The sequence below is a fragment of the Oratosquilla oratoria genome, chromosome 12 (genome assembly GCF_046742065.1).
Source record: "Oratosquilla oratoria isolate Oo_2021 chromosome 12, ASM4674206v1, whole genome shotgun sequence".
In the NCBI taxonomy this organism is placed as follows: domain Eukaryota; kingdom Metazoa; phylum Arthropoda; class Malacostraca; order Stomatopoda; family Squillidae; genus Oratosquilla; species Oratosquilla oratoria.
In genome coordinates this window covers 20,586,326-20,596,409 of record NC_134788.1, presented here as the reverse complement: position 1 = coordinate 20,596,409, position 10,084 = coordinate 20,586,326, and positions in this window count along the sequence as shown.

Sequence of the window (10,084 nt, the reverse complement as noted above, 5' to 3'; positions counted from 1 at the left end):
TATAACAGATGTACTTTTATATTTTATAATGCATGTATTATGATGCATCATCATACATCAAGCAGCTAATGAGCACAGGAATATTTTTTGTATTCAAGAGGTTAAAGAACTGTGCTTCTCTCATTTTCAAATTTAATAAATTGGGCTTATTTTTCCCAAAAACATATCAATTCAAGATAAACCAACTCAGGTGCCTTTTTATTGAATTGATCAAAAGATAGGTGCTTATTCTTAAGTTATTAATACCTCAGATGCTAATTTTTTTAATAACTCACAACTTATTTATAATCTATAATAAATTAACTTAACCTAATCTAGTTAATTTCAAAACATATATGATCATAAAGGTGGGCAATATGATAACTAAATCATCCTTTAAATCTGTCATAAATTAGAATTTTCCTTAAAATATTTTTCTTATCCTTAAAAGGCTACCTTGTGTATAATTAACAGAGCATACGTGTTTTTCACGTTTAAACCAGGTGCCAAATCTTAAATTGAAAACTCTGTTGCTTATTCTATTGAATGAATTTAGATACCTTCTTAAAAAATACTCAAAAGCATACATTTTTATATTTTCTAGCCTGACAAGGTAACATACAAAGCTCCCCATCCCACCACTTGTGAAAATAAAAATGCCCTTGAGATCTTAGGTGGATTGCAGGGGGTACTGGTTTGGGATAGAAAACTGGGTCAGAATATTCAGTGATACATTCTCATTTCCTCAATTAACCCATTCAACTCCGATGACAAGATGTCTTGTCATTTGGTCAAATAAAACAAAAAATCATAAAACACCAAAATGTTTGATCAAACACCAGAAAAATATGACGTCAGTCCTCGAGGACTGACGTCATATTTTTCTGGTGTTTGATCAAACATTTTGGTGTTTTATGATTTTTTGTTTTATTTGACCAAATGACAAGACATCTTGTCATCGGAGTTGAATGAGTTAACAATAATGGGGATCTCCTCTAGAACACATTTGCTTTGTTGCAAAAGAATTTGTTTTGTGCTGCACAAGTTGGGGGAAGCAATTATGTTCCCTGACAGGACCTCCTAGATTCCTGTGCCCATTAGGGACATTCAAACTGTACTGGAGTTGAATCAACTTAGCCCATTGCCAACTTAGCCCATCTACTCGACCATGTTGGCCCACCACAGTTAGGTTAGTGTAGACAAATTTATACTTTAATTTCTTCGACTTTCGCATCTATTAAAACAAAAGATGTCCTCTCAAGCAGCCGATGGGCCATTTTGGCAATGTCCTGAGTTGGCGACGGACCGAGCTGTCCGGCAAGCAACCAAACAGCCCAAATTTCATATTGGAACTTAATAAATGCATAACTGTAAAGATTTATAGTTCAGCAAATCCTGAGACCACTAAACAAGGGTTTCTCTTTCCCATCTAATATACGAAAATACTATAAAACGTAGCGAAAAAGTTAAGCTAATTTCACTTCTAAACAACTGTGTAAACACCACAACAATATACTGCGCCAAAACTTATTTTATGACAAAAACACAAGTATTTATGCATATATAAATACTAAACTTACGTAATTTCAAGATAGAATTCATTATTTACGAGTACAACTTTCAAACTTTCTCACCAATATTTCCGTTCCACATAACCTTGCTTATTAATCGCCTATTGTGTTTACTACCATCAACTTCCGACAAACAAATGAGCAACATGAAGCGGAACTTAGAAAGATCATCAATATAATATCGACAAAAATTTTAAGAATGAAGGACACTGCAAAAGATCATAAGACGTACGCTAGGCAGTTCCATGTCCATTACCACCTGTCATTCTTATCCATAAAATTGTCTAACCGTTTCTTAAAACAACCAAGTTTCAGCGATCACTACATTACTAAGTCTATTCCATTTGTTGACCACCCTATTGGTAAACCAGTTGTTTAGGGTTAATCAAACAACATAGATCTCTAGGCGTATGCTGTCTTACATGCTTGCGTACAGGTCCATACGGCAGCGATCGGCTGCCTAAACTATCGTACATCATAAATCTCCCTCCGAGATAAACCATGATAATTGTCATGGGTTAATACTATAATACAGTATATATAGAACGGCATGAACATAACATGAATTTTTGACAAAAGTGAACTTAAACAAAGGTATACAATGTGCCCGGAACATGGGTGCGCGACCCCTGTATAATGAATATACATACACACACACACACACACACACACACACACACACACACACACACACACACACACACATACACACATATATATATATATATATATATATATACATATATATATATATATATATGTATTACATATATATACATGTATATATATATATATATATATATAATATATATATATATATATATATATATATATATTATATATATATATATATATATATATAATATGCATATATATATATATAATATATATATATATATATATATATATATACATATATATATATATATGTATGTATGTATGTATATATGTATGTATGTATGTATTATCCATCTGGACAGATGAAGATAGGAGGGTGGTAAAGAAAAACAAAAGCCAGAGATGAGTTTATTCTTCAAACGTTTCGGCTTTTACACCTTCAGACTACAAAGACCAAGGAGTTACAAGACTATATATATCGTCCGGAGAGTGTCTCCTAATTAATGATCTGGTGGGCGATCGGTCCGCTGACGATTGGTCCGCTGACGATTGATCCGCGGACGATTGGTCTGCTCTATGTCCCACCTCCTCATTTTCTCGTGGCCAGTCGTGTACTGGCAATTCCGCCCATATTCTAGACCAGCTGATAAATCCTTTTCTACTATATATATGTATATATATATATATATATATATATATATATATATATATATATATATACATATATATATATATATATATATGTATATATATATATATATATATATATATATATATATATATATATTTTTTTGTTTATATATATATGTGTGTGTGTGTGTGTGTATTATATATATATATATATATATATATATATATATATATATATATATATATATATGCAAGAAACCACTAGGAAAATGAAAATTTGTCACTTTTGATGTTGCCAGTCCTAGTTAGAATCTTACATTTCACTAGCCACTTTTCAGACCATTATTGTAATTTATCTAAATCTTGAATATCTAATTGGTTTAAGTGATCATTTGCCACTCCACACAGTTTTCTATCATCAGCAAATTTGGAAACAGTAGATTTTAGTCCGTGGTCTATATCATTTATAGATACTATGAATAGAAGTGGCCCAAGAACGGAACCCTGAGGAACTCCACTTGTAACATTTTCCCATCTAGAAGTTTTTCCATTTAAAACAACTCTTTGTTTTCGACCATTCAACATATTACTAGTCCAACTTAATAGGCTACCACTTATTCCGTGTAAAGCTAATTTAGTAAGAAGTCTTTCGTGTGGGACGGTATCAAAAGCTTTTGCAAAGTCTAGGTATATTAAATCTATATTGTTTCTTTTGTCATAATTCGAGATAACTGTTTTGTAGAATTCGAGTAAGTCACGCAAGAACCTTTCCGTCTGAAACCATGCTGGCTATCATTTATCAAACGGTTACTTTCTAAATTGGTTTCTTTTTGTCACCTTTTTTTGAATATGGGAGTAACGTTAGCTAGCTTCCATTTTCTTGGGACATCTCCGGATATGATGGATTTCTTTAAAATAATTTCTAATGGAACAACAATCTTATTTTTCATTTCCTTTAAGATTCTTGGATGCCAACCGTCAGGCCCTGGTGTTTGATTAACTTTGAGTTTATCTATACACCTTTTAATTTTTTCTTTTGTTATATTTACCATAGTAAGTTTACCCTAGATTTTTCACAGATTTCAGTTTGGAGTTCACTTTGAGGTGTTTCGTCTACGAATACCGAGCTAAAATAATTGTTTAAGATATTACACATTCCTTCATTTGAATATTCAAGTTGACCGTCAGCAGATAATATTGGACTAATGTGATTCCTAGCAACCTTTTTATCTCTAATGTAACTATAGTATTCCTTGGGATTCTCTTTGGATTTATCAGCGATGTTCATTTCGTATTGTCGTTTTCTTTTCCTTATTGTCTTTTTTAAATCTCTCTGTATTGATACATAACTTTGATAGTCATTAGATGCACCTGAGCACTTATATTTCCTTTAAGCCTGTGCAGGAAGTTTATTCCTTTCCTTCATTGTTAATAAATAGAAAACTCCCGTTTTGGAGTTTATCTCCCCCGCATGAAGTCCTCCTTGTTACAACTACACGGTTGGCAAAGTTGTTTCTACCTACTTCCAAATTGAATCTATTTCCGGACAGTTTGAGACCATTGTTTCTTGTCTGATTCTCATTCAATGTGAAAATTTTGTCACTTTAGAATTTCAAAGACCTGTATCAAGTCACGTCTGAGTCTATGCTTTTTTAGGGAAAACAGATTCATGTGTTTTAGTCGATTTTCGTATGATTGATTTTCTATATTTGGAATCAGTTTTGTGGCTCGCCGTTGTACTTTGTCCAGTCTGTCAATGTCTTTAATGAGATTCGGTGACCATACGGAAACAGCATATTCCAAAGGTTGCAGGAATAATTTCTTTTACCATCCCTTAATATTAATTAGTGGGAAAAATATTACTAATATATATATATATATATATATATATATATATATATATATATATATATATATATATATATATATATATGTATATATATGTATGTATATATACAAACTGCTGAGCGAGCAGACAAGGCAAAATGGCGGGTAGTGGCAATTAGGTGAAACTATAAATCGTCCAAAAATGTCAGTTTAAAGTGACTGTTTTAACTGAATAACCACAACTCATGAAGCTACTTCCCTATGATCATTGTTTTAGTAGTTATTGGAACACGGGGAGTTGGGAAGGGGTATGAGTTGCTATAGATAAGGATAGGTAAGGCAAAGTTGACAAGGTTAATATCACTCACATAAGATTATGGACGTAAATATTTTAGATTCTTAATTATGGGCTCCTGTTGCTACTTCTTAAAAAGATCACTCGTCTGCTTGCCAACACTTGGTGTGTGTATATGTAGGGGAGGGGGGGGGAAGGTGTTCCCTGACACATGGAAACCAAGCAGTGGCGGCGCCAGGGGCTTGGGGGGGCTTTAGCCCCCCAAAAAAGTGGCCAGCCCCCCAACTGAAATGAGCAAATTGAAAATTTAAAACACTTATTGAAATAATTCTATTAAGTGGAATTTTTAATTGCCAGGGCTAAATATTTGTCAGCCATCAGTGCTAGCCCAACCATTAACCTCCTCCCCTTTTGAAATAAAGATAATATATGTGTATTATCATATTACTATTAGCCCCCCAAAAAAATTTGCTCAGCCCCCCAAAAAATTTGCTCAGCCCCCCCTTAGCCTCCCCAACTAAAAATTCCTGGCGCCGCCGCTGTATGTAATAGTCCATTAGCTTACATGAGATTAATGAATACAGTTCTAGATGGGTTGTTAGGAAACACTGCCAGTGTATAGCTACATTTCACCACTGTCACCACCGCTGTCGGTCGTCGACCATTACACGTATATTTGACTTGTAATACCACTCGTCTCAAGGCCCCTTGCCTTCGTTACGTGAATTTCACTAAATATTCAAGTTCCTCTTAAGCAGTAGGCCCAATGCCTTGTATTTCCTGTAGTCTCACTATTTTCTAGGCCCCGTGCCTAGTTCTCTCGTCCTTTGGGTTAATAAAAGGGTGGTGAATTTTCTTTCTTCTTTCACTGTAATTTCACCTTCTTGTTACACTCAGGATCTCTTTCTCTCGTCTCTACATCGTCTCTCTCGATCGTCTCCCTAGATCGTCTGACGAGATCCCGTATCCTACGCTAAGCTACCTTCGTCTGACGTCACTAATTTTTCTAATCCAATCTCCGGTGACTTCTGAAGTAAATGTCACTCCTTATGGGCGTGACTTTGAATTCATGCACCAATAGTTTTTTCTCCTTCTCCACCTTGCACCAATCCGGAAAGCCATTCCAATGCCACTAGCAAAATTGTTTACCTCAGCATTAGTCAAACGAAGCTAACCTGCGCTTACAGAGTTTTGATTACATCATCGATTATAAAACAGTCACCACCGTCGGTGTGTTTAAATAGACATAGCGTCACCTCAATGTTATCAAAACAACAGGCGAGCAGGCAGGCTCATTTCCATTCGTACAACTACTGGCCTCTTACACTACATGATACTTTAATAGTTTCCCAAACAGCGGCTGAGCACTTTAAGAAATTAGAATTTATATTCTCAAGACTTGTTGAAGCAGGACAGAGAGTGAAACTTGAAAAATTCAAGTTTTTTGCAGGACAGTATTATTCATTTGGGACATATGATAGACAGGTACAGACATAGTACAATAAATTCAAAGGTTAAAGCAGTAAAGAATTTTCCAGTTCCAAACAATGTAGAAAAAGTTAGAAGTTTCTTGGGATTGGCAGGATATTATAGGAAACTTATCCAAGGATATGTGGATATAGCTAATCTACTATGTTCTTTGTTGAGGAAAGACTCAAAGTTCATGTGGGGACCTGCACAACAGCAAGCTTTAGGCAAGTTGAAAGATAAACTTACAAGTTCTCCAGTTTTAATATTTCCAGACTATGATAAAGAGTTTATTCTTTGTACTGATGCATCTGACATAGGGTTAGGAGGCATATTGATGCAAGAGTGAAATGGAACTTTGAAACCAATAGCTTACACATCTAGACTTTGTAATAGTGCAGAGAGAAACTACTCTATAACAGAAACTTTAGCAGTGATATATTCATTAGAAAGTTTTAGAGATATGATACTGGGATGTCCAATCAGAGTGTGGACTGATCATACAGCTATTCAGAACATATTTAAGCATAAGAATCTTAGGGGTAGACTAGCAAGATGGTTTGCAATACTTCAATGCTATGAGGTTAGGTTTGAATAATTTCTGGGTAGAATATTGCAGTAGATGCACTTTCTAGAAACATTGGCCAACCAACAACAGGGTTGATCAATTTTGTTTGCAGTATAGATGAGCTAGTAACCTTAGATGAGGAAATGCTAATATGGGAACATAGGGGTGATAGGACATGTGACTTATTAGCCCAGTATTTGATGAACCCAAGAGGAAATCCTCCAAAACTAACAAAAGGGTATAAGATTGAGAAATTTTATTTGATTAATGGACTTTTGTATAGAAAAAGTTGTATGTGAGAAAAGATATTTCAAGAGGCTCAGTGAATCAGTTCGTAATACCACAAACTCTTGTACATGAGGTATGTTACTTCATGATAGTGATTGCACTTCACATCCAGGAAAGGATAAACTTACAGACAAGCACAACTTAAATACTTTTGGCCAGGTATGAAGATATATGTGATTATATAGAAAATTGTTTGAGATGTGCTACGGTTGAAGGAAATACCCCAAAACCTGCTCTTATGTTATCATATTCCATTCTGCAGAAACCTTGAGAAAGAGTTCACATAGATACATTGGAGTTACCTATGTCTGAGAATGGATATATGTATTTGTTATCATTGATTATTTTTCAAGATCTTGTATTTTACAACCCATTTCAAATAAGATAGCTGAAACATTTCCTTCAGTAATCTATGATCAGATAATCTGTAATTTCACTACACCTAAGATCTTAGTTTCAGATAATGGAACTGAATATAATAACAAAATCTTGAATGAATTGTGTAATTTATTTGAGGTCCAGAAGATCAATATTTTAGTGAATCATCCTCAGAGTAATGGGGTCGTGGAGAGGTTAAATGGAAAAATTGTTACAATTTTTAGAGGTATGATAAGTCCTCTCAGTATAACTTGGAATACTTGGATTCCTTGTGTTAAATGTACTCTGAACAACCAAATTAACATAGCAACATATGAAATAGTTTTTTTTTTGGGGGGGGAGGACAAAACTATTCCATATGAAATCTTGATTGCAGAGCAGAAACCTGTGTACAATATAGATGATTATATCTCAAATAGAATACATACATTTCAAGCTATACACCAAAGAGTAAGAGAACATATGCAACAGTATACACAGGAGATGAAAAAGCAACCACACAAAATAGCACATAAAATAATTGAAAAATAGGAGATTTAGTCATGGTCAAACTACATTCACCCTATAACAAAATTTCACCAAGGTACTCAGGTTCATATAGGGTAACTGATTTTGCAGGTGAAATAAATACAAGATCTTACACTTAGAAACTAGGGAAGTGTCAATTAATCACTTAGATGATATGAAGAAAGTTAGGACACAATTTGATGATGAGAATACATGTGACACTCAGTGTATTAGTTTTAAAGAGACACTAAACCCAGAAGAGTATAAGGAGTGTCTTGATAAAATATTATGTGAATTGAATATTAATCCAAATATGTTTTACAGATAGCATTCATATTGTTCAATTGTATGATGCTTGATTGTGATGGGAGACCTGAACTACCGGAACCTTGTACTACCTGGAGCTTTGGTCAGTCATGAAGACTCGGAACCTTGCCAATACATAAGGAGAATGCCAATAAGCACTGAGCCATTTTGTGAAACATCGAAAATTTATGCAGTTTCAACAGTATGTGTCTTAGACAAAAAGTGAACAAGTGTGTGAAACAAATATGAAACTATGAAGAGACCCTTTATTATGTTGTGCATACAACTGTTGTGACATCTCATTAATACGTGGTTCAAAATCTTTGAAAAGATGAATACCTATCATTATAAGAAGATTGTGGTAGACCAGATTTCTCTTGGTAACATAGAAGGTTCTTATTATCTATTTTCCCTAATAAGACAAGAATTTCTATTATTTGTCCAGGTAAACCTGGACAAATAATCGAAATTGGATTTAGTTGATGGTCTTATCTCAGTTTTTGACAACTGTGAAATACATGCAGGCACATTTTCCACTTCTAATACCCTTAATAACATGCATTTGACTGAAGAGTCATTTCTCACAACCTTCAACATCACATTGCCTGAAAAGTATCCCACTTTAAAAATTAGATCAATGTTGAGATCTCCTTCAAATGATTATTCAACCAGTAATATAGTTATTCTTAGCATCCTCTTTTCTTCAATAGTTATTGCTGCTCTAACTTCAGTTTTTACATTCAGGAGGATGTCAACATTTAATGCAATTCAGCATATTTCTGCTTGAATTATTTTCTTTTTGATGCTAATGACATTTATGCATTTTGGAAGGGTAACTTATTTCTTTGTTGGCATAAGCTTTGATGACACCATCCATTGAAGCATAATACTTTTAACATTTTGCTTTAAATATCTACCTTTTTGTATATGATATATTACAAGTATATATTAGCAAACCCTGTAATAGGGTAGTAAAAGATAATTGGTCAGGATGACCAAGGGTAGCTGCCGAGCCCTGTAAGAGGCTGGTAGATGGAGGTAGACAAGTAGGTAGATAGAGGGATAGGTGACGAGAATTTAATTTTATGAGTAAAATGCTTTCCAAACATAAGCCTCGGAGTTGCTTAATCTCGCTCACTGTCTGGAGTTTATAATGTTATAAACAACTGCTAGGAAACGTATTTTATTGCTGATGTGACAATATGTAAACTATGCTGTTCCGCCTTGATGTCAAGATTGTTTGTGTAAGCGGTATTGCTTAAGATATTGTAACAGTCTTTCTGATTGGAGAAATGGGAGGAGAAAAATTATTGGTACACGGGAGAAAAGCCACGCCTTTCGGGGAGGCACTTATTTGTGACAGTCAAGATTATTGGATGAATAAAGTAGTGATGTCAGAACACAGGTGGATTTGTGAGTGGATTGAGGATCCCATGCAGGTGTCCCTTGGTGTAAATTGACATGCCAATTGTACATATATTCAGAGAGAAAGGAAGAAAATTTGTTTAATTCACCCCCATCAAGAAATATTACTTCCTTCTACAGAATTTGGGACAGATTTAAGAAAATGTAATGGAAAGAAATTGAAAGTGAAAGAAGTACAAAACAATATGTGGGAACAGTAAACTGAATTAAACCAGTAATTATGGA